The sequence below is a fragment of the Polypterus senegalus genome, chromosome 13, assembly GCF_016835505.1.
Source record: "Polypterus senegalus isolate Bchr_013 chromosome 13, ASM1683550v1, whole genome shotgun sequence".
Taxonomy (NCBI): Eukaryota; Metazoa; Chordata; class Cladistia; order Polypteriformes; family Polypteridae; genus Polypterus; species Polypterus senegalus.
Genome location: NC_053166.1, coordinates 70,598,335 through 70,621,538, shown reverse-complemented (window position 1 = coordinate 70,621,538; position 23,204 = coordinate 70,598,335). Strand labels below are relative to the sequence as shown.

The 23,204-nt window shown below is 37.8% G+C and overlaps 1 protein-coding gene across 2 annotated transcripts in view; it reads left to right on the top strand.

Annotated features, from left to right (window-relative positions):
• The window catches only part of ccdc120a (coiled-coil domain containing 120a), a 241,063-nt gene that overhangs the window by 2,482 nt on the left and 215,377 nt on the right, over positions 1-23,204 (top strand). The gene's annotated exons all lie outside the window — the stretch shown is intronic.

Here is a 23,204-nt window from a genome sequence, read left to right as displayed (position 1 = left end):
CAGCTTGGTCTAGCAGTGATACTGTATTTTTAACTGCAAAATTTCATTGAAATGCCAACATGTAATACTTAATTAGTGACATCTGTAATTGTAGGGACCTACCTCTAGGCGTCACTATACCATAGGAAAAAAAATCTTTTCCAAGGAAAATTGTAGAAAAAAATCGCTTAAAAGGAAAACAAGGTGCTTAGCAATAACGCTAAATGAATTTAGCGTTTAGTTTCATTATATTTGAAATGGACTCTTCTGGACTATACGATTAATTAAACTTGATAAATTGCTTTGTGTTTGTGGTGTTCATTGTGCTTGGTAATGCTGCAGCAACTCGTAGCTGCTGTTCGATACAGCTTTCAACAAAAATCATTAGGGCACAGTATTTGAAGAAGCTAAAAATCTGCCTATTGTTTTACATATGCCTATGCAATAATATAGTTGACGTTTTCTATAAATCTGATTTTTTTATATTTTGAGGTGGGCGGTGCAGACGTTAGTGATGGTGGCTCACGGTTCCGGAGCTCGGGTTTAGAGAACTGGCCTGGTATTAGCTGGAATTTGCACCTTCTCCCAATGTGTCTGTAAGATTGTTTATCTTGCTGTTCAGATTTTCCACCCAAATCCTACAGATATTCATATTAGGTTGTATGGAAACTCCTGTATGGCTCAATATCAATTACTGTGGTTGTGTTCAGCAATTGAGTAGCACCCTGTCCAAAGTTGAATCCTACATTCCTCCCAAAGTAGAGGTGTCGCATGGCCCAGAGCGATAAGCAGGTTGAAAACTAGATGGAGAAATGGGTGTTAAGGTTTTGCATGCTTTGAAAACAGTGTAAGAAATACACAGGCACTGTATGAGTCTAAATTGTATTAAAAACCTCCCCCTTCATGCTGACCTAAAGGTGTGTTTAACATTAACATTAACATGTATGGTGGCACAGTGATTAATACTGATGCTGCTGTGTGCAGGAGGGTAGGTCACTGCCAGGCACCTTATACTGTCAAGATGGGGTCCAGCCCACCCCTTCACTGCTTACAACTCTGTCATTAGCCTGAATGGCTTTAATAATAAATAAAGTAAATTCTTTATTCTCTATTGTTTTTCTATGTTAAAAATGAATAAATATACCATTCTCTGTACTTTTGGTCCTTACCTTGAATACAATTAGGACTAATACTGTGTAACTTGAGTTCAAGACAGTCAAGCTATTTAGTTATTCAACATCTACGAAACTCATAGATGTCTAGAATCAATAAATAGCAATAAATAGACTGTATATCAAGGAACATGTTATATTTTGATACATGAGGTCTAACTTCTGATCTGAGTCAGTGCTTCTGGACTAGTTCTTAATTTCTGGGTGTTTAACAATTTGTTCTGCTTTTCTTATTTTTGGTTTTTCATTGAAAGAGAAAAAAAGGGAAAAGCCAGTCATAGTCTGAGCTCACTAGACTTGACTTTGAGACTTCAGACGTATTTCCAAATGTTTATTTTCAGCTCATGTTCATTACATTGGATTTCTCGTGTTTAAACCAGTGGCACACAGAATTACTGTAGTTATTTCTTTTGGGCTTTTGGTGTTTTGCAGTGACCCAGTATTACATTGGTTTTAGCCATTGCATCCATAGCCTTGGGTTATACAGTAATTAGAGGTGGACTCTAGGCCTGAAGTTCGATGATGGCTGCAGGATTTTATTCTAATTATTTTCTTAACTAATTACTAATTCTTTATTTTAGTTTTTTTTTTGGAAATGCCATTTAATTAGATGTTATCTTCTTTGTACCTGTTATAATTTTGTCATTTGGTCTGTGTTTGAAAATTTGTTGAAATTTGACATTTAAATTTTTTTGTGACCTTCATTGCATTTAAAATCATGACAGTACTAAACATTTTTATGCATTTCAAATTGAACCTAAATTTATATCAGTATTAATTTCTGAGAAAGTAGACTGAGAGCTTAGAATGAAACAACCGATTAATCATGTCTAAATAACCACAAGATTTAAGAATTGGGTAGGAAGAAGAAGATTCAGCCTTTCATGATCTTGTTATTCATTATCCTGAATTGTGGTTTATAGTTTCTGAATTATTATTATTATTGTTACATGGGTTGTTAACTTTGTTTTTGTGATTAGTGTTGTGTAATTTCTTCATTGCCATTTCCTGTAATGATCTGTGCCTTCTTTTGATTTTTCTTTCCTATTAGCACTGCTATATTTTTTACAGCAATGTCTTCTGTTATTTGTCATGTGACACAGAAAGTCATTTGATATATGATGACATCAGCTTGATGCTGTTAATTAGGGAGGACCTTAGCAAAAAGTGCCAAAAACTGCTGCAAAAAGCATCACAAGTGCTAGGTCTGACTACATTTGGCTTGTATGACAAAGGGTAAGCAAGGAATCTTTATACAATAAAATACAGTATTTTCAAAATGTTCTGTAACAAAAGAAACTCATGGGTGCGAAAAAGGAGTTGCCTTCCAAATAGACAATCCAATTGCAAACATATCCCAATGTATAAATCCAGAAAATGTCTCAAACAGAGCGAAAGAGGTCAAAATCTAGTTAATATAAAAAAGCACAGAAAAAATCATAAAGAACTCCCCAACACCCTGCTCATACACTATGTACCACAACAGGACTGTGGGCTCCATCAGGCTTTATAGGATTAAAGAAAGTACATTAAGAGAAGTGGACTGGTGGCCCTGCCTCTTGGAGAACCACCAACAAAAAACACGGAGCACGGTAGAATAAGCATAGATGCATAGACATTTAAATAATACACAATACTAATAAAAACAAAGAATAATGCAAATAATTAACATAATTAACTAGATAAAAAAGGAAATAAACAAATACGCGCAAAAAAATACACAAAATGAATTTGAAAACCATCCAGGGGACTGGTGAATGATTCTGTTAGAGCAAAGGAAAGTCGTTCTGAAGAGTAATGTGGAAGCAAAGAGGTGTTTCCAAAAATATTTTTTGTATTTTGCATTTTTAGAATCTACTTTTTTCAATAATTGTACTGTGTTTCAGCCAGGGTTGTTATTTTGTTTGCATTTAGTCCTTTTTTTGATTTTCATATTTTTTTGATTGTACACCAAGGGGTGTGCTCTACACGTGGGCAATAGGAATGTCAATTATAAGTACAAGATGGACGACACTGTTCTAAAGGAAGCAAACTCTGTAAAGGATTTAGGGGTTCATGCTGATACAACATTTTCATCATCTAAGCAATTTGCAGAAGATTTAAAAAGGCAAATAAAATGTTAGAGTATATTATAAAAACTGTTGATTATAAATCAAGGAACAATATGCTCAAACTATATGAAGCACTAGTGAGATAACATCTTTGCTGTGTCTAGTTCTGGTCACCACATATATAAAAAAAAGTCATAGAAGCACTTGAAGTTCTGCATAAGAGAGCAACTAAATGACAGACTCTGACAGACTCGAATTAAACCTATTTAGTCTCTAGCAGAGGAGACTGTGTGGGGACCTAGCCCAGGTCTTCAAAATCGTCAGAAGCATAGATAAAGTGAATCCAGCAGAATTGTTTAAACTTAAGGGTGAATCAGATACTCAAGGACACCAGTGGAAATTAAGAGGAAATTAGGAATGAAGCCAGAAAGCACTTCTTTATGCAAAGAGTTATGGTTATCTGGAATGAAGTACTGAGATATAGAGATGAAGCAAAAAACCCTTGGCAACCTTTAAGAAGTATATGGATGAGATATTGTGACCCCTTAGCTATTAACTAAATAACTTAGCTCGATCAGCTGAATGGTCTTCTCTCATTTGTCAGTTTTCTTATATTCTAAATGGAGAAGCTGCTGATCCCACAGCAGGTTTGGTATTGCATTTATGTCCTTTTATTCCTGTTTTTGATTTTTGCTGTTTTTGTGCCCATTTGACTTTCCTAACTTTTGACCTCTGCATTAATTTAAAGTTCCTGTTTTTGGTTTGCTGTATAGTATTTGAAGGCAAAACCTATTTTTTGCCTGTTATATTTTTTGTTTATTTCTTGATTTTGTATATATGGGAGTGAATTAGTATTATTTTCTTGTTATTATTGTGTAATTTTATTTTATTAATTTGTTTATAATTTTGGTCATCATTTTGTTTATCTTGTAGATTGTGTTCTGGTTTTGGCAGCCATTTTGTGCCTAGCAATGCATCCCTATTGCCATCACATGATGTCATGTCTAGGAAGTACATACACTATATGGATACTGTGTGCTCCTCTTGGTGTCCAAGATTTTGGATTCTAAAAACAAACAACTATTTATGGGGTTAGGAGTTACCTTTATAATGAGTTTTTAGGGCTTGGTCTTTTCTACTTTGAATTTTTCTAGATGTGTTTGGCACAGTTCTCTTTTGATTTTTGTTTTGATTTACAGCTTTGACTGCAGCTATTCCCCTAACTGTTTATCGTGTCCAGTCTTTCCTGAAAGAAACCAGACCTTCTTACTGCATTTCCACTTGTTAAACTTCGGAGTTCCCAAGCGCATAATTCCCGAACAGATCCAACAGTGCCCACCAGTGGGGCAGATGTCATCAAAAACCCTGGCTAGTAACACAGAAGGTCAAGTAAAATCTTCAACACAGAAGGTCAAGTAAAATCTTCATATATAAAAGATATATAATTCCAAAGCTCTGTAGAACCAAAAATAACCTTTGAAAAGCATGGAGACATAGAAGGCAATGCCTTCAAAAAAGGACATGCCAAAAGTCACAATCACAAATCTAAAGAGTAGTCGAAATACAGAGTACATAGGCCAAAAATCCAGTAAACTCACAATAAGCAGAGAAAAATCACAAACCAAGAAACTCACCACTCTCAAACACATTCAAATGAACTGCAAGGAACTGTGGATCGCCCCTGCCTTTATAAGGCTGAGGGCAGTCCCTATTGGTGAGGGGCAAGTGACTCTACTTTCATGGATTTACCCACAAAAGATATGGAACACTACAAAACATACTTGGACATAAAGAAATTAAATAGTCAATACTGTTAACATAAACAATTAACAAAATAGACATGATAATGACATTTGAACCCCAGCTAAAGGAGGAACCCTGGTGGAAACACAACACTACTAAGCCGAACTCTGCCTTACCTTTAGTTCTCCTTTTTGAGTAAATACATATTTCATTTTAAAGAAATTTTGTTTTTGCTGCCCTAGGGCCATAGTTTTCACGGGTTCCCTATCATCCTTTCTGTCTTGAACTTTTGATATTTTAAAAGCAATAGCCCCATATTCGGACCTGTTCAAGCAGGATGCCTGTTATTTGAGTTTGAGGAAAGACTGCCTGGTGTGCGGTTTGCCCAGTAGGCCCATACCTGTAAAGTTTTTGCATTTTGCTTTTCAAATTAAATGCATTGTTGCCTTTCTAATTTTTTTGGAGTACATATTTTGGTTCCTTTAAAAATTACTGTATTTAAATTGTTTTTGCACCATTCCAATGGCGCTACCATGTTGTTGAGTGGTTGGTATTGGTTGCTAAGCAAATGACCTGTAAGTGAATGGTTAATGACCTCACCTTCCAGACGGTATAAAGGTCATGCTGTGCGCTTCCTACTCATCCAACTTTATGGAGACATAACAAATTTCAGAGTAAGTGCATTTTGACAACGATCCAGGCAGAAGACATTAAGCATTGAATTCTCTGACTTTGATTTTTAAGTTTAGTTTCAGGCTTTGTTGAAAGAATGATTAGACCTCCCGTTAACGAACTTGCACAAATCATGACTTACATCGAATCTTCCGGTCCTTCCTCATAAAACTACTCTCTCTCTCCTTCAAGACAATATACAGTATAAAGAAGGCAGGTCTAGCCTTTTGTTTTTGTGTGTTTTTTTGTGGCTTATTCTCCTTTTTGTGCTTCATTGATGATTCACATCAGACTGCCTAAAATGCCATGTTTAAAATATTATTCAATCAGCAAGCAAGTTCGTAAAATTGAAAACAGATGTTTTTGAAGATAAAGGTGGAAAATTGGTAATAATTTGAGATTATATAATGTTCAGTCACATTTTAGTAACACAGCAAGAGTAAATAGTTTGCCAGCAAACCGTAGGGTTGTTATCTTGAAAACAAAGTTATAAAATGGTACCTTTTCAAACAACTTTACAAGATTAATGAAGAAATTCCAGATGTGTTTCAAATGCCATGCTGTATAAATAATCATAAATGTATTATAGGAATAATGAGAGTTAGGCATCAGAAAGATTTGGGGTGCTGCTGATGCTAATGTCTGTTTAATGGTGTCAAGTAGGAAAAAAATAAAAATGCATGACAATGGTGCTGTGATATAGATGTTTAACATTTTGATAATTGCCTATAAATTTCCATTTAGTTGTTATTTAGTGACTTAAAGAAAGAATCAGCTTTTTTTAAGCAAGTCATTGTAAACTCTCCAAAGTTTTAGGAATGCTATTACCGGTAAAAAACATTTGGTTAAGCAAGTGTAAATTGCAGATGGGTTGGGGCAATTCATCTATCTAATTGAACTTGTTACTACTCTGTGTAGGACCTTCTATGAGCCATCCTCCCAGGTAGATCATAAACTGGCCAGCTAGCCTGTGATAAAAGGGAGATCTAGTTGGATTAAAATAGTATGGTATTCAGCCACGAGTCTTGGAACTGGAATGATACAGAGTCTGGAGGACTGAGGTGTGGCTAATAGGATTGGTTATTGAAACAGATGGACTACTCTGTACTATGATGCCCCACTGGTCTATGAAGTGTGACAGGAACTCGTACAGATGTATTCTCTCTGCCTCTCTATCTCTTTTTGTGCCATTTTCCATCTATGGAGGAGGGCAAATCATTGTTTACTCCTTTCAAGAGCCATGCTGGACTAGGCCAGAGTAAAGACTGATCAACCAGTGAGCCACCTGGTAGCTTATTATTATGATATATTCTTATTTAACCAACACTCATTGTACTCTGTTTCCTTATAATTTGAGGGCATATTATCTATAATAGATAATTAAATGTTTAATTTTCATTGCTCAGGGTTACAGGTATAAAAGGAAAATGTGTTGTGGGATTCAGAACTATAGTAACTGACAGTGTGGTATGAATATAGAATTTGAGGCATTTTGTTAAGATCTACATATTAAAGAATATAAAGGAAAGAATGGTGTCACCCAAGGACACTAAGACAACAAAACAGGTGTAGAATAACAGGCTCTGCTGTCCCGAATAGGGTTTAAAGAAAATTGCAATTCAGATTAGGAGTTCTGTCACTGTCAATTATGGGTTCAAAATGAACATCCTTTTTAGGTTGTCATCTTGGTTTTATAGGAGACACCTAGAAGAGGTGGGGCTTTCTGGACTGACGATGAGGTGATGTGACTTGGCCTTCGGCTTTCATGTTTCTGAACTGTGGATGGAAATTGAGAGTTAGCAGCAGCACCCGCACTCAACTTTGGGTGGTATTGCTTACCTGGCATGAGCTTTGAAGTTGTCTCCTAACAACATATGCTGGACAGTATATAAAATAGAACACAAGGCAAATGATACAGAGTTATATTAGAGCAAATTATTATTTTGTACAGTTTCTGTCATAAAAATGTTAAAAATTAAGTTTATATAGTGCTTTATAATGTAATCAATATAAATAAGCATCATGCAAAGAAAGCAAGAGCTGTATACAGTATATTGTTATCAATCATAGATGGTACAGGCAAAAAGGAATGCAAAAAGAAATATATATTGCATAAATATTGATATTTCATTCATTCATTCATTCATTCATTCATTCATTCATTCATTTATTAATTTTCCACTGCTTATCTGAGACCAAGTCACAGAGACAACAGTCTTAGCAGTGAGACCCATATGTACCTTTCTCCAACCATGCTTGCCAAATCATATTATAGAATCACCAGGGAGTTCCCAGGTCATCTCAGAGATATAATCCTTCCAGCAAGCCCGGAGTCTTCCCCGGGGTCTCCTTCCAGCTGGTTGTGTCTGTAAAACCTCCAGAGGGAAGCATCCGTATCCCAAGTCATCTCAATTGGCTCAAATTGGCTCAGTTGTGTAGGGTCAGCAGCTCTGCTCCAAGACTCCCCCAGATGTCTGTACTTCTCATCCTATCTCTACCAAAGACTATTTTATATAATACTAGAGGATTCTGCCCCCTGCTCACTTCGCTTGCCCACCCCTGGGTTTGGTTAACCGGATATACAATTTAAAGAGATTATTATTTTCATTTCATTCATTTTCATTAATTTTTTATTTCTTGATATTGGCCAGTAATAAAGCTGTAGTGAATGAGTTATTCCCCCTCCCACCTCCCAAAGATGGGTGCTTCACGCCAGCCACTTCACATCTCTGCTGCTTGCATTGTGAAGAGGGGGGCTGAACGCACGCTAAGGAGATGCGGTCACTCCTCCGAAACCCCTCTTAAACGGTGATATAATGGGAAACAAATACATTTTTTATACCTCCTCTTTGCTCAATCAGCTGCTTGCTTGCTGCTGTGCTGTGTGATCTACATGTCGCGCAGTGCTTCGAACATTTAAAAACCTGTACAGCAGCTGTCCTTTTGTCTCACTGCCTTGTCTCAGGGGATGTTAAAGCGTCTCCGAGAACATCACATCTCGTCTCCTTCCAAGCCTTCCAAGATTTTTTTTTAATAATAGACATTTTTGGTGCTCACTTTCTCTAAATTATATAAAGGAAATTGTGTAAAATATTGCAAATGATTGTTTTACAGTGTTTTTATGAGACGTTAAATGCAAAAACACAGTGGCACATTCAAATGCAATGTCCAATTAAAGTGTGTATTAGTAGGAATTTGTCAAGCACAGTAAGGATCCTGCATGGCATCTTCTGCTGGAATACATTGGAACTGAAGAGTACTTGGTAGATGGACATGCATTTTCAGTATCATATGAAATAAACACCCCATCTAATGTGTATGACCGTTAGTGCTGCTTTCTTAGATGAGACAGAAGTAATGCTAGCAAATAAGGATTTGAATATATGTATGTGGTCAGTTCTGGCTCAAGGGTACATGACATCCATGAACTATAGGGGGTGGATGCTTGCCCTTGTAGTTTGGAAATACATTCATGTTTGAATATGAAATCAAATAGTAGGAGGGAGTGGGGTCTCCTTGGAGAGTGTAGCATGCTCACATTTGTATATGCTGTCAAGGAGCAAATGGCAGGTCCTCTTGTAGTTGCATAATGTGCCCTAATGACATTCGATAGAAAGACGCAGGGGTGCTTGGATATGCCTTGATGGCTCCCAAGTCTTGACACTCCTAGGTCAGAACCCGATCACTCTTAGCCTAGTGCTGGACCTGGATATAGTGAAAGTAGAACACTCTCTTGATAGTCTTCTGTTCAGTTTATGATGAGCTACTGAAAGTTAAAGGTGTAGTGAGCTAAAAGACAAAGTCAGGAAACACTGAACAAAGTTCTATAACAGGAAAATTTTTACAAAATGTTTTGATACAAAGCTTTTTTGAGAGTTTATCCACAAGCTCAGATAAAGACAAGACATCAGCACTGGCTTTCTATCCCATTGCACCTAATATATGAAAACCCAAAGCCAGAAGAATTTACATTAAGAAAAACATAATTGGTAAGCTCATAAAAATATAAAATAAAGTAACTCCATATCAGTCTTCACTGTCCAGTATAACATACAGTAGGGAACCCTCAGAATGTCATTAGTCGTACATTTATTTGTCAGAATAATAAAGTACGGGATTAAATACCAACAAAATAAAAGCCTTACCACCTGCCCCCCAGTACTGAATTACGTCCTGTTCATTAGGTGGAGAGGTTTATTCACGTTCTTACATTTTAAGTATTACCAAAGCACCACATCTTCCTGCTTCTGTCCACCTATGAGATTGTAGGCTGTCATAGAACATGTCGTAGAGAAAGGACTGGCTATTTGAAAACCTTTCCTTTTCTTTATCCTGAAAAGATCAACACAATCCCTGCTATCCTGGTTTGGGACTATGTTGTGCCAACAATTAGCCATCAGCCATCTCATAGGTAACGTTTTTCTGGCACAACCAGTACACCTCCAGGAAGTATTACATATCACTCCTGGCATATCCCTTCATTTCATGTAAGTTGCCAATGTGGGTTTTCCTGTCTTTCTCTCTCTGGGCCCTTCAGCCTCTCCTGTTCCACCCTGATGCACCTTTGGCCAGACTGAGCCACTTTATATAATGTTCAGTGTGTGTTAAACACAAGGTAAAATTTAGATTTGTTTACTAATTTTGTTAATGCCTGAAATTATTAAAACACTAGGGGGCTTTGCCCCTTCTCACTTCCCTTGCCAAACACTGCCTGCGCTATGCGCCGTTGTGAAAAGGGGGGCTGAATGCACCCCAAGGAGACACAGTCGCTCCTCCGAAACCCCTCTTAACCATTGATACAATGTGAAACAAATACAGTTTTTCTTTTTGACCTCCTCTTTGTTCGATCAGCTGCTGGCTTGCTGCTCCTGCCATGCTGCATGATCTGCATCTCATGCGGTGCTTTGACCATTAAAATGCCTTTACAGCAGCTGTCATTTTGTCTCACTGCCATGTCTCTTCTCTTCCCCAGACATCCTCAAACACTATTCAATCTCTTTTTACTGTTCTGCTATTTCACCGAGTAATATTTTTGCTAATGCGATCTTTACTATTACTTTTTTGAGACTTTCAAATTTTCCTACTTCCATTATCTCTAACCTGCTCTGCAGGGGTATTGTGCCAATGTTTTTAATTTCTTTACGACGTTCTACTTTGTCATCTACTCTTTGTCTTTTTCCGGCCCCAGGCAAAATCTCTTGGCACAAAGTCTAGTCTCGCGGGACGTGAAAGTGTCTTTCTGAGAAGGTCACGTCTCTGAACAGGTCTCGTCTCATCCCAAGTTTTTTTTTATATGATAGAGAGATATCTTCGAATGTTAACTGTTTTCACCAGACACCACGTATGTTCATTTTTTCCTTCCAATAATCTGTTTTTCAGGCTCCTAGTGTTGCCTTCTTTCTCAAAGACCACATCCTTGAAGGCAGGTGCCTCCATTAGAAATTAAGGGCAAATTTGCAAGGCAAGATGTCAATTAGTGTTAGTCTGCCAATATGCAGCCACATTTTCAATTTTCTTGAGTATCAGCAATTGAATACTGTGTAAATGAGAATTGGTGCAGTCTATTCATTTAAGATTGGCCATTGAAATATAACAGAAGCATTATACTCATTTAATGATCAAGCATGTAAAAGTAGAGTCATTACTCTACAATATAAACCTATAATTGAATATTTTTTTTTGGGAAGCTTATTTGTACCATGCAGAAAACTTTGAAAGAAAAAAGCAGTAATTTACCTCATACTTTTTTACCCTTGCGATTTTTTGCAGGCATTACATGATCTGATATTAACCCCATAACTCTTTACTCACTGTATCACACTTTTGTAAAGTGTAATAAGACTGTAATGTTTATAAGAAAAAAAATTAAAGAAAAAATGTCAAAGGTAGGAGTGACACTAAAATATGAAGGCAGTGCAGAGGCATCAGCTTTCAATTACACATTATATATACACTGAAGGGTGCGGCACAGTGGCGCAGTGGTAGCACTGCTGCCTCGCAGTTAGGAGACTTGGGTTCGCTTCCCGGGTCCTGTCTGCGTCTGCATTTCCTCCGGGTACTCCGGTTTCCTCCCACAGTCTAAAGACATGCAGGTTAGGTGGCTTGGCTTGGCGATTCTAAATTGTCCCTAGTGTGTGTCCTGCGGTGGGTTGGCGCCCTACCCGGGATTTGTTCCTGCCTTGTGCCCAGTGTTGGCTGGGATTGGCTCCATTAGACCCCTGTGTTCAGATTCAACGGGTTGAAAAATGGATAGATATACACTGAAATTGTTATTTAAGACACAGCATCTACCATACATGTGCAATTGATTCTGATGACAATGTAAATTACTAACTTAAGGAAATACTAGAAAAGAAAACAGACAGACTGATGGTGGGGAATAATTAATAATATACACTGACTGAGGAATTTACTAGGAACACTATGCTAATACTTAGTATAGGAAGTCCTTTGACTCTCTAAACAGCCACTGTTCTTTGTCATATGAATTACACAACATGTTGGAAACATTTGAAATTCTGGTCCATGTTCATATGACTGCATCACACAGTTTCAGCAGATTTATCAGCTGCACATTCATGCTGTGAATCTCCTCTTCTACCACACGCCAAAGGCATTCTGTTGGATTCAGATCCAGTGACTGGGAAGGACACTGATGAACATGTTCATGAGACCAGTTTGAGATTAATTTGCTTTGTGAAATGGTGCATAATCATGCTGGAAGTATCCATTAGAAGATGGGTACATTTTTACAATGAAAGGATGCACATGCTCAATAATAATGTGCAAATAGGCTGTGGCATTCAAGAGATGATGGATTGATTCTTGCCTAATCTTATTTTTTCTTTTCTTGTATCTTTCTTTGTGACATCTTGTAAAGCACTTTATGAAAATGTGCTGATATAATTAAATGTTGTTGCTGTTGTTGTTGTTGTCGGCATTAATTGGCCCATAGTGTGCAAAGAAGATATTTTCCTATACCATTACATCAATACCATTAACCTGGACTGTTGACATAAGGCAGGTTGGAGGCATGCTGTTAGCACCATATTCTAATCCTAACACCTGTTTGCCTCAGCAGAAATTGAGATTCTCCAGACCAGGCTACATTTTTCCAGTCCTCTGCTATCCAGCTTTGGTGACCGTTTGTAAATTGTAATCTCGGCATTTTGTTCTTGGCTCACATGAGTGTAGCCCATCTGCCTCAATGTTCGATGTGTTGTGCATTCAGAGATGCTTTTTTGCTGTCCACATTTGTACAGAGTGATTATTTGTGTTAGCATAGCCTTTCATTCTGCATGAACCAGTCTGGCCATTCTCCTATGACCTCTTTCATTAACAAGATGTTTCTTTCTGCAGAACTGCTGCTTACTATGTTTTGTCACACCTTTCTGAGTAAACTTGAGGGACTGTTGTGTGTGAAAATCCCAAGAGATGAGCAGTTACAGAAATATTCAAACCAGCTTATCTGGCACCAACAATCATGATGTGGTCGAAACTACTGAGATCTCTTTTTTTTTCTGGTGTTTGACTTGAATATTAACAAAAGCTCCTGACTTATATCTGCTTGATTTTATGTATTGCACTGCTGCCACCTGATTGGCTGAATAGATAATTGCATGCATAAACAGGTGTACAGGTTTTAAAATGTTTGTCTGTGAGTGTAGTACTATCCTTGGAGAACTTGCTAAGTTATTGCTGCCCTCTGAAATGCCAAAGGCAAAATGTAGTTTAAATTGTAGAAACAAACCTAACATTTTTTTGTAGTATATGTGTACTGAGTTACACATTTATTACTGATTATGTGAATGTTTATATTAAAGATGCATTCATTTATTTCAGAATTTCACTTTATTCATTTTATTTCAAAATCTAACATTAGATTTTTACTTCCGTAGGTTGTAAAAATTTGCTCACACTACATAGCATTGCCACCACAAGCCCTGATAAATCGCATTAGGTGGTTATTTGAAAATAGCTACATAATCTCCACATCATATCTCTCACAAATACATATGTGCAGTATTAGGGCACATACATAATACATACGGCATAATATGCTCCAGTTCAGGTCTAGCCTTTAAATCTCACCATATACAGTATATTAAGTGCAATTGCAGATGTTTAAGAGATATACATTTTGGCTTATTTATTTAGTTGGTAACTAATTCAATCATAACCTTGCAGTTTGTTAAATCTTTATGAAATGTAGTTCATGGTATTTTATAAGCCCTTTTTGTATCATTACAGGTTATAAAAGGTAACCTGACAGTCTTTTGCTAACCAGAAGAAATAGATAAATTAACTATATATACAACCTTACTATTCTTGGACCAGTTCATTTCAGTTTTTATTTTGATCTTAAATTGTTAATTATATGAACATTTCACAGAGCTTACTCCAGAGCAGACAACTATTTTAGCCAGATATTACCTAGGCTGGCATGGTGGAGCAAAAATCTGAAATTTCCCATCTCTGCTCTTGGTCCCAAGTTCAGGGCCATGTTGCAAAGAACACAGCTTTCTTCTCAAGTCTAAATCCTTTTTTTTGGGTGCATTTGAGTTTTCTTGGATGATTCCAGTTTTCTATTAAAGTCCCACAATATGCTGGTAAGTGTATTATGTAAGAACTTATTTTTCATAACTGTTCATTAAATTAATGTATTGTATGTAATAAATTGGAAGAGTATGAAACAAATTGAGAGTATAGTTGCTGAAATAGCATGTCTTTCCTTATTTCTTTCAGTTGTGTATATTATAATGTTGTTTGCTCTTCCATAATGATAATAATAATAGCTATTCGTGTTTCCTTAACTGGATTGTTCCAAGTTGAACTTATTTTACAGACAGGATTCAAAGAGTGAAAGTCAGTGTTTGTCTGTCTGATAATGCTGTTCTCATCCAAGAGTCCCCTCAGGGCTGTGCTCCTTCACCTCTTTGGTACAGCCTCTACACTAATTCTCTCACTAAATTTGAAAACAGGTTCATGTTAAAATTTGCCGATTACTCAGTGATTGTAAGCCTACTGAATGAGAATGAAACCAGTCCTGGTCCAGTGGTAGATTTATGTTAAATTGCAAACATTTAGTTATATTACAAAAATTAAGTAACTTATAATTTATTTAATAAAACAACACCATTCACCCACAAGGAACAACCATAAGAGACCAAGCAGTGGGACTGTTGACAAATATAAATATTTGGGGACAATCACAGACTGAAAACTGACTTTTAATGAAAACATAGAAGCTGTCTAGGCTTCTGGGCTTCTTATGAAGTATGGCGGAGAGGTTAAGACTTTACACTTCAAACACTCTGGTTGTGGATTCAAATCCCAGTGCTTACAAGTCACTTCACCTTCCTGTGCTCCAGTTGAAAAAAAAAAACCCAAATAAACGTAGTCAATCGTATCTCAGATGTTGTAAGCCACTTTAAATAAAGGTGTAGGCCAATTAATAATCTGTAAAGAGAGACAGCAGCACCTATGCTCTCTAAGGATGCTCAGTCTTTTTATTTTTGAGTCCTACCATTATGTCACTGTTTCATAAATCTTGTACTGAGTTTGTCTTTACTTATGTTCTGTTAGGAGTCTCATTTACAAAACTTTGCATTGATTCAAGCTTGCATAAAAAATCTCATTTATAAAACTTATGCAGTTTACCTTTACAAACCTAATCATCTTGTAAACGTGTGTAAATGAACATACCTCAAACCCTGCCAGATGCAACTTGCCACCCTAAAACAACTATATCTGGAATATGATAATGAACCTCACACATATGGAATCATGATGCTGCAGAACTTCATTGGCTGGTAGGGCAGCCTCCCTCCTGACGTATAATGCTGCGCTTCTCAACTAAGCACGCAAGAGCATCCACAACATTATTGTGCCTCTCCTCTGAGATCTGAGGGTTTGTGAATGAGGTAAGGCACCAGTGTCTGAGTAGGTACCCACTATCACTTGGCCCATGTAATGACATGATTATTATTACAATGCAATAGTACAGGCCATATTAAAAAGTGAGGGTTCAGCTAGTAACCTTACCAACAAGCCAGCCACCATGTACAGTACAATCACATCTGCCAAAGCTACTTTGCCTCAAAATAAATGCATCATGGGTTGACACGGGCCACCAAGTCATGACGTTTATCAGTCTCATGTTGGCATCTCAGATGACTTTTCTATTAATGGAATGTAACTGCTTAAGGTTAATAAAAGGTGCATTTATTGCAAAACAATTGCAGTTAATTGCTCTGATTACCCTAGAATAGCTGGAAACTGCTGCAAAATAGCCTTTTTATGTTGGCAAAAGCATGTTTTGGTTTATGTATGTGCACCCACACCATACAAAAGCTGAATGTAGCTCCTCATTGAACAGTTAATGGCTTCCAGCACAGTGGGTAAACTGGCATGAAACTTCGCTGAGATATTCCTGACCTGTTGACTAGTTCCCTGAGAAGTGACAATAGGTAGCCAATATAAAGTAATGAATAACAACAAAAGTTCTTCCATACAAACGCACTGCATTGGCCACCTTAAAAGGGAACTTAGTGATTTGAATTATTATACACATGAGTTGTCATTTAGCTGGTTTGATTGCATTTACCTACTTGATTAAGGGTGCTATCATTTCCCAGATTCTATGAAATGTTCCATATGGATGGGTCTCAGAGTTGCTGTAACTATACACATGCCCTTCCTTTAAGTTTTCTTTTATAAATTCTGACTTTTGCATGGAAAGTTTCCAAACCAAGGATCAAATTTATAAAACTTGCGTATGCATATTTTCTGCCTCTTTTTTTGTGTGTGTGCAAATTTTATAAATTTGACCCTTGGTTTGAAAACCTTAAAGTCGCTACTCAAAACAGAATAAATGGAATTGTAAATTGGATAAAAAAAGAAGGTGTCAATAGTCCAATCTGACATACCTGTTTAAGTGTTACTTAAGGCAGAGTTTATTCTGTCAGGCAGGACTCAACCACTATATTTTCAATTCTAGTTGTTGCCATCAAGTCACAGGTTCCATGGTTAGAGATTATGAAAGTACTAAAATTCAAAAGTCTCAAAAAAACTGATAGTAAAGATCGCATGAGCGCTAACAAATGGAAGTTATTACTCGGTGAAATAACGGAACAGCGAAAAGAGATTGAATATATGAACATAGGTGATATGACAGAAGTATGAAGATATTGTTTGGCTTTAAAGTTTAAGTTGGAGACTTGTATATTGTCTAATTCATGTTGCCATCAGGCAAAAGTAGTGTTTCCTCACAATGAAGAGGACTGTCCATGAAGATTAAAAGATTTGTTATTTGGTGAAAGTCAAATCGACAAAAACTACAGGAAAAATATCGACATCTACAATAATCTGTTTGCAACAATTAAAGCTACTACAACTTTAATTTCAAAGAAATCATAATTCGTTCAAGTTTATATTTATGATCACAGAGAAGCGATGCAACATAGACTCAAAAGAGTTAAACAATCGGAAATTCTACAGCCAATAATGGATACAAATCCATACGTCCAAAAGTATCACACTTTACACTAAATTTATCTGAAAAACGCAGACGAAGTTTTCTTGGATTTCTATATGAATTCAATCGATCACAGTCACATTTATAATAAACTAACATGTAACGAATTGTCAGCGATAATAGTTTCAAAAGACAGAGATATCAAAGGCAGAGTTGATATTCATGTTTATCCAAAAGCAAAGTACGATTCATCGCAAGCGGCAGATCCGGGAAATGACGAGCGCGTAGGACCCACACAGGGGTTGGAGAGCGAAGCGAGCAGGGAGCAGAGCCCCCTAGTTTGATTTAATGTTTCACTATAAATATTATGCTCACTGCTATATTTTGTTTTTATTAAGTTTATCTTTGTTGGCTGTGTTCTTTGTGACGTGTTTTTAATGTTACGTCATGGTCACTCTCTGTAAAACCTGCCAACAAACCAAGTTTCCTTCTAAAACTTTAATTGAATTGAGTTGAAATTTCATTGGGCGGCACCTGCCTCGCAGTAGGGAGACCAGAGTTCTTTTTTTATTTTATCCATCAACCTCCGCTTTGGTTTCCCTCACTTTTTCTTCCCCCGTACTTCCATTCCCATCACTCTTTATCCCACATGTTCATTGTCTCTACTCATGATATGTCCACACCACTTCAACCTACTGAAATTAATTAGAGTTAGTGTGTTGAAACAGGTTGACATGAAAATCAGCAGCCACAGAACTGAACCTGTGACCTACTGATATAGAACTCTATTGGGGGATTCTTTCTTCTAAAATTCATTATGAAAAATGGGAAGAATCTAGTAAATCAGGAGCCATGTCCTGTTAAATCAATTAATCTAATAGACACTCAAACTAGACTCAACCTCAGAATATTTTGCTTTTTTCATATTTTTTTTTTTTAATGTTCATAACATATTTTGTGAACTCTTCTTCACAGGTGCTGTCATTTGTGTGCTGTTGATATGAGTGGTTGCCAGTCGTGTGTTTCACATCACCATATATGAGCAAAACATGGTGGCACCCTGTTCTCAGGGACCAGGGTTTCAGGTTTTTTTACCTTACAATGAACCTCATGCTTTATTTGTATAAAATTTGAATGACAAATTTTGATCTTTGGAAATTGCTGTTTTGACTTTAATTTTTGGCTCAATGTTTGGTTGTGGTTTTCTTCATCATTTTGACCTCCTAGATCTGACCCTATCAGTGCTTTTTCATTTCCATTTAATTTTTTCATCTCTCTGTCCAGTTGCCTTTTGTCCTTTAAGGACGAGCCTATTTTTCATCGAAGTGTAACACCACCCTGGCTGACCGCTCCTATTAGGGGGCACAGGGACAAAGGGTACGATGGACAGAAGGCACCGCAGAGCAATTGAAGGGGTCAGCAAAAAGTTTTGAGCCGAGAGTGAGGACATATGCTGACATGTCAGTGAACAAAAGCCACCACCTGGATGATGTGAATCTTGTTTATTGAAAGAGTTTCCTGGAAGCTAATACTCTGTAGACGTAAATGCAGGAGAAATGTCATGAGGATTTTCTGGCAGATAGGACAATTTCCTGTCTGAAAGTTGGTTTCTTTTTAACTTTTCATGGATTCATTTACAATTTACTGTATTTCATGTTCTTTGTGTCTCTTTTTAAATATAGAAATCCTTATTTAAGGGGGCGGCACGGTGGCACAGTGGGTAGCGCTGCTGCCTCGCAGTAAGGAGACCTGGGTTCGCTTCCCAGGTCCTCCCTGCATGGAGTTTGCATGTTCTCCCGGTGTCTGTGTGGGTTTCCTCCAGGTACTCCGGTTTCCTTCCAAAGACATGCAGGTTAGGTGCATTGGCGATCCTAAATTGTCCCTGGTGTGTGGGTGTGTGTGAGCATGTGCCCTGCGGTGAGCTGGCGCCCTGCCCAGGGATTTGCTCCTGTGTTGGCTGGGATTGGCTCCAGCAGACCCCCGTGACCATGTAGTTAGGATATAATGGGTTGGATGATGGATGGATGGATGGATGAAATTTCATTCATCCTTTTATTTATTTGTTTTATGATCTGGCTCACTTCATTATAACAGGGGTCTTCAGCTGGAGGGATGCATGTGACTGCAGGCTTTTACTCCAAACTAATTTCTTAATTAGATGCCATTCCTTACTCATAACTATACTTATTTAATTTTATGGCTGGTTAGTGTTTTCATTCTGCCATGTCAGGTCCTTCTTATATTGTTGAGGTTCCCAAAATATAATTTTAAGTGGTTTGTGGCCTGCAGCTGATGCGTAATTCTCAGTCCTTCACCTATTCTGTCTTTAATTGTTTTCAAATATTTTATTAAACCAGAAGCTTGATATACATGCATGGGATTAAATGGGATACAGTAAGATGGTGAGCCGCAGGTTGTCATTTTCATTTTGTTGTTAACTGGAAGCTAGTAATAATAAGAAACAAGTTAAATGAAAATGGAGCACTGAAATGTTGGTTGAGCAATCCTTTCCTCAGCAGTAATAATTGGCTTCTACATAAGAAACATGGCTGGGATTAAAATGTGCAGCCTCTATGGCCCTTCAGGACCAACTTTATGTGCTACCATGGATCCATGTGGTCAGGATTTGGTGTCAGGAAAAGCACTTACTGACACACTCCCATTCACATTGAGGATCACCAATTAATCTAAAATACTTGGGGAAACCAGGGCACTTACAGAAAAAACAGTGCTGTCAAACACCCCACAAGCAGGGCCTGGGCCAGAATTTGACCCTCAGACTCTAGAATGTTAGGTACTGCGCCATCGTGCCTTCCTAATTTAAAAATTGTTTTTGCTAATCTAGAGAATATTTCAGGTCCTTCCCATAGATACATGTCCACAGTCTATTTGGAGAAAACTTTAGCCCCTTTTCTCAAACCTCACTGCATTATATTATTTTTGTAAGATGCTAAAATGAAAAATATTCAGCGTTGAAACAGTCCATCAAATTGAAATTTTAAATCATTAGGAGTTCTAGAAAATAGATAAAAGGACAACTCAATCCCTGAATTCATGGCCTGTTTTTGTACCTTTCAGTTTTCTTTCCTTGCAACATTTTAATTACGGTGTTACACTGTTGTGAAAAAAAAATGCTCATCAGCTAGTCAGCCTTGATCAGCACATCTCAGTAACGTAATTTAGCAGATGTCTATGCTGAGAGTTTTATTTTTTTGCTCTTTGATTTTTTTTTAATTTTATCCTCCTTGTGCCTTTCAGTGATTTTGAGTTCTTCTGTGACGACTCTATGAATCTTAAATGTCAGCTGTGAACTCAGTGTTGAGAATGTTGGCACTCTGAAGGCTAATTAGCTTCAGGAAAGAATTTCAGTTTAGAAAAAGCTAACATCTGGAATAAATTCAAAGTGTGGGGGAAATTGAAAAAAGGATTAGACCTCAGCCTGTGAATGAAAGCTACTGAGAGAAAGAGAGCCCTGTGCCTTTGTGAAGAAAGTGAATGGAAAGGGAAAGAGGAAACGGAAAGCAGGGGTGACAAAAAAAGGATGTGAATCTTTTTTTTGTGTGTGTACAGCAGTGATTAGAGCAGAAAGAACAAGTGTGACAGAAAAAAGGAGTTTGCTTGTCAAGTATTATGACCCTCCAGAAGAGTGGTCTTAGCTCAGCTACAAAATGTGTTTTTTAACTGCAAGTAATGGAAAGAAATGTTCAAAGTATAACACAAGCAGCTGCTGGTCAGAAGAATATTTTTGATATGTGTCATACTTTACTGACTTATTGTCTACTGTCTGGGTTTTATGAACTAGTTTATTGAAAATTCAGCTAAAAAATGCCTTATGGACATAAGGTCATTTGGCATTTGCTTGTTACATTTTGCTTGAAAAAGTCAAAGTTAAAAGCTTGCAAGTTACAGAAATATGAAAGTAGAGCAAAAAGACAGCTTGTATTCAGGGACCAAACATTTTCTAATTTTTTCATTTTCATTTCTGTTTTTTTTTTTTTTTAAATTCCTGAATCTGCCGTTGATTGTAACTAGGGGTCTGATATGATACAGTGCAGTTCTTTTATTCTCAGCACGTGGACACTCAAATATTTCACTGTGTGCTCACTGATGAAAAGGCCACTTGCTATCAAGGGCCTCTGGCCACGCACCTAGAAATGGCCCCACCTGGAGTAATAGTGGGCCTGGGCAGGAAAAAAGAAGGTCAGAGGTGATATGGAGAGTGGTTTAGGAAGAAGGTGAGCATGGGGAGAACTGCATACTAGTGATGAAGTGAAATACAATAAATACTCCATGGGGTACTCAGGGACCACCTCTTTTAAGTTTGACCCTGAAAGCATTAATAAGGTTTTATTTTTACTCTTTATCTGCGTGTACTTTTTACCCTGCTGTAATTAGTCCTTTATTTCATTATCGTCTATTGTGTTGTTACTTTGGGACCTTTGCTTGTGGCAACATAGACAGCTCTGGCCACCCCATACATTAACAACATTTACAGTTGATGGGATCAAGTGTACTCAAAAGTGTAGCATTATGTTTTTGTCATCAGCTTGCTGCAAGATCATCAGCGACTGCAGGGAAGGAAAAGTAATTCTTGACTCAGCATGCTGAGTCAGGCTCCTCTGTTTGTAGCAGAATGTCAGACAGAGAAGAGGAGAGAATGTTTTAGGAAGGGCTTCTTATTTGAGCACATTTACAGGATAATAGGCGCTTTTTATTGAAGTGCTCATCCAGACATATCAATCCTACAATATGTGTTCAGAGTCTTACTAACTTATCCATTGTATTGTAACAGAGAAACATCAACACATCCATCCATCATCCAACCCGGTATATCCTAACTCACGGGGTCACGGGGGTCTGCTGGAGCCATTCCCAGCTAACACAGGGTGCAAGGCAGGAAACAAACCTCGAGCAGGGTGCCAGCCCACCGCAGGGCACATATACACACACACCAAGGACAATTTAGAATCACCAATGCACCTAACCTGCATGTTTTTGGACTGTGGGAGGAAACTGGAGCACCTGGAGGAAACCCACACACACACAGAGAAAACATGCAAACTCCACACAGGGAGGACCCGGGAAGCGAACCCGGGTCTCCTTACTGCAAGGCAGCAGCACTACCCACTGCACCATAAAAAAAAAGCATAGCTTTTTGTCAGTCTGGAAATATAACAGTGAATTCTAAAAACTGCATATAGTAACAGTAATGTCTATAACACGTCACTCTGCTGACACCACACCATCCTACTGCTCTTATCACCCGCTCACCCTATCAATAAATCTGATTGTCTCTGCCTTTCTAACAGAAATCTTCTTTACATAATATATATGTTCCTGGTTCAAGTTTCATCTCACACATTGAACCAATATGAATTCTCACACAAACTTATCATTTCCTTTACAACATTTTGCAGTGTGTCCTCCACTATAAAATATTTTGAACAGACTATTTACACAATCTTATTTACTTATTGATTTGTATGTGAGCATAATCTGAATTTGGTTATTGTTCTGGAACTTTAAAACTATTACAGTTCTTCCCTAGATTTCCCTTAACTTTTGGGCTTCCTATAAACCCTTTTGAACCACACATGATAGTGCCAACAGGTGGTATGGTAGCTCAGTAGTTAGCAATGCTGTTTCGTGGATTTGACAATCTTGGGTTTGAAGCTTAGTCCATGTGGATTTTATACATGCTCCCCATGGGTTTCCTCTGGCTATTCCAGTTTTCCTCCCACATTGCCAAAAATGTATCTAGTGCCTTGTGAACCACCCAAAACCCAGGCACAGACAGGCACAGAGGCACAAGTTTGCCACACACGTTTATTTCAGAGGTGGAGGACTTCTTCTTTGCTCCCCGCAGCACATCAGAGCACTACAAAACAGTCCTTCTTTCTTTTCCTTCTTTCTCCGCCTCCACTCCTCTCCCAGCAAGCTTCGTCTTCCTCCTCCCAACTCTGGCTCCTTGAATGGAGTGAGGCGGCTCCTTTTATTTAGCACCTGGGAGTGCTCCAGGTGGTTCATCAGGATTACCTGGAATCACTCCCAGGTGAGATGGAAATCCTCTGTAGGGCTCTGCAGCTCCCTCTGCTGTCTCCCATGGAACAC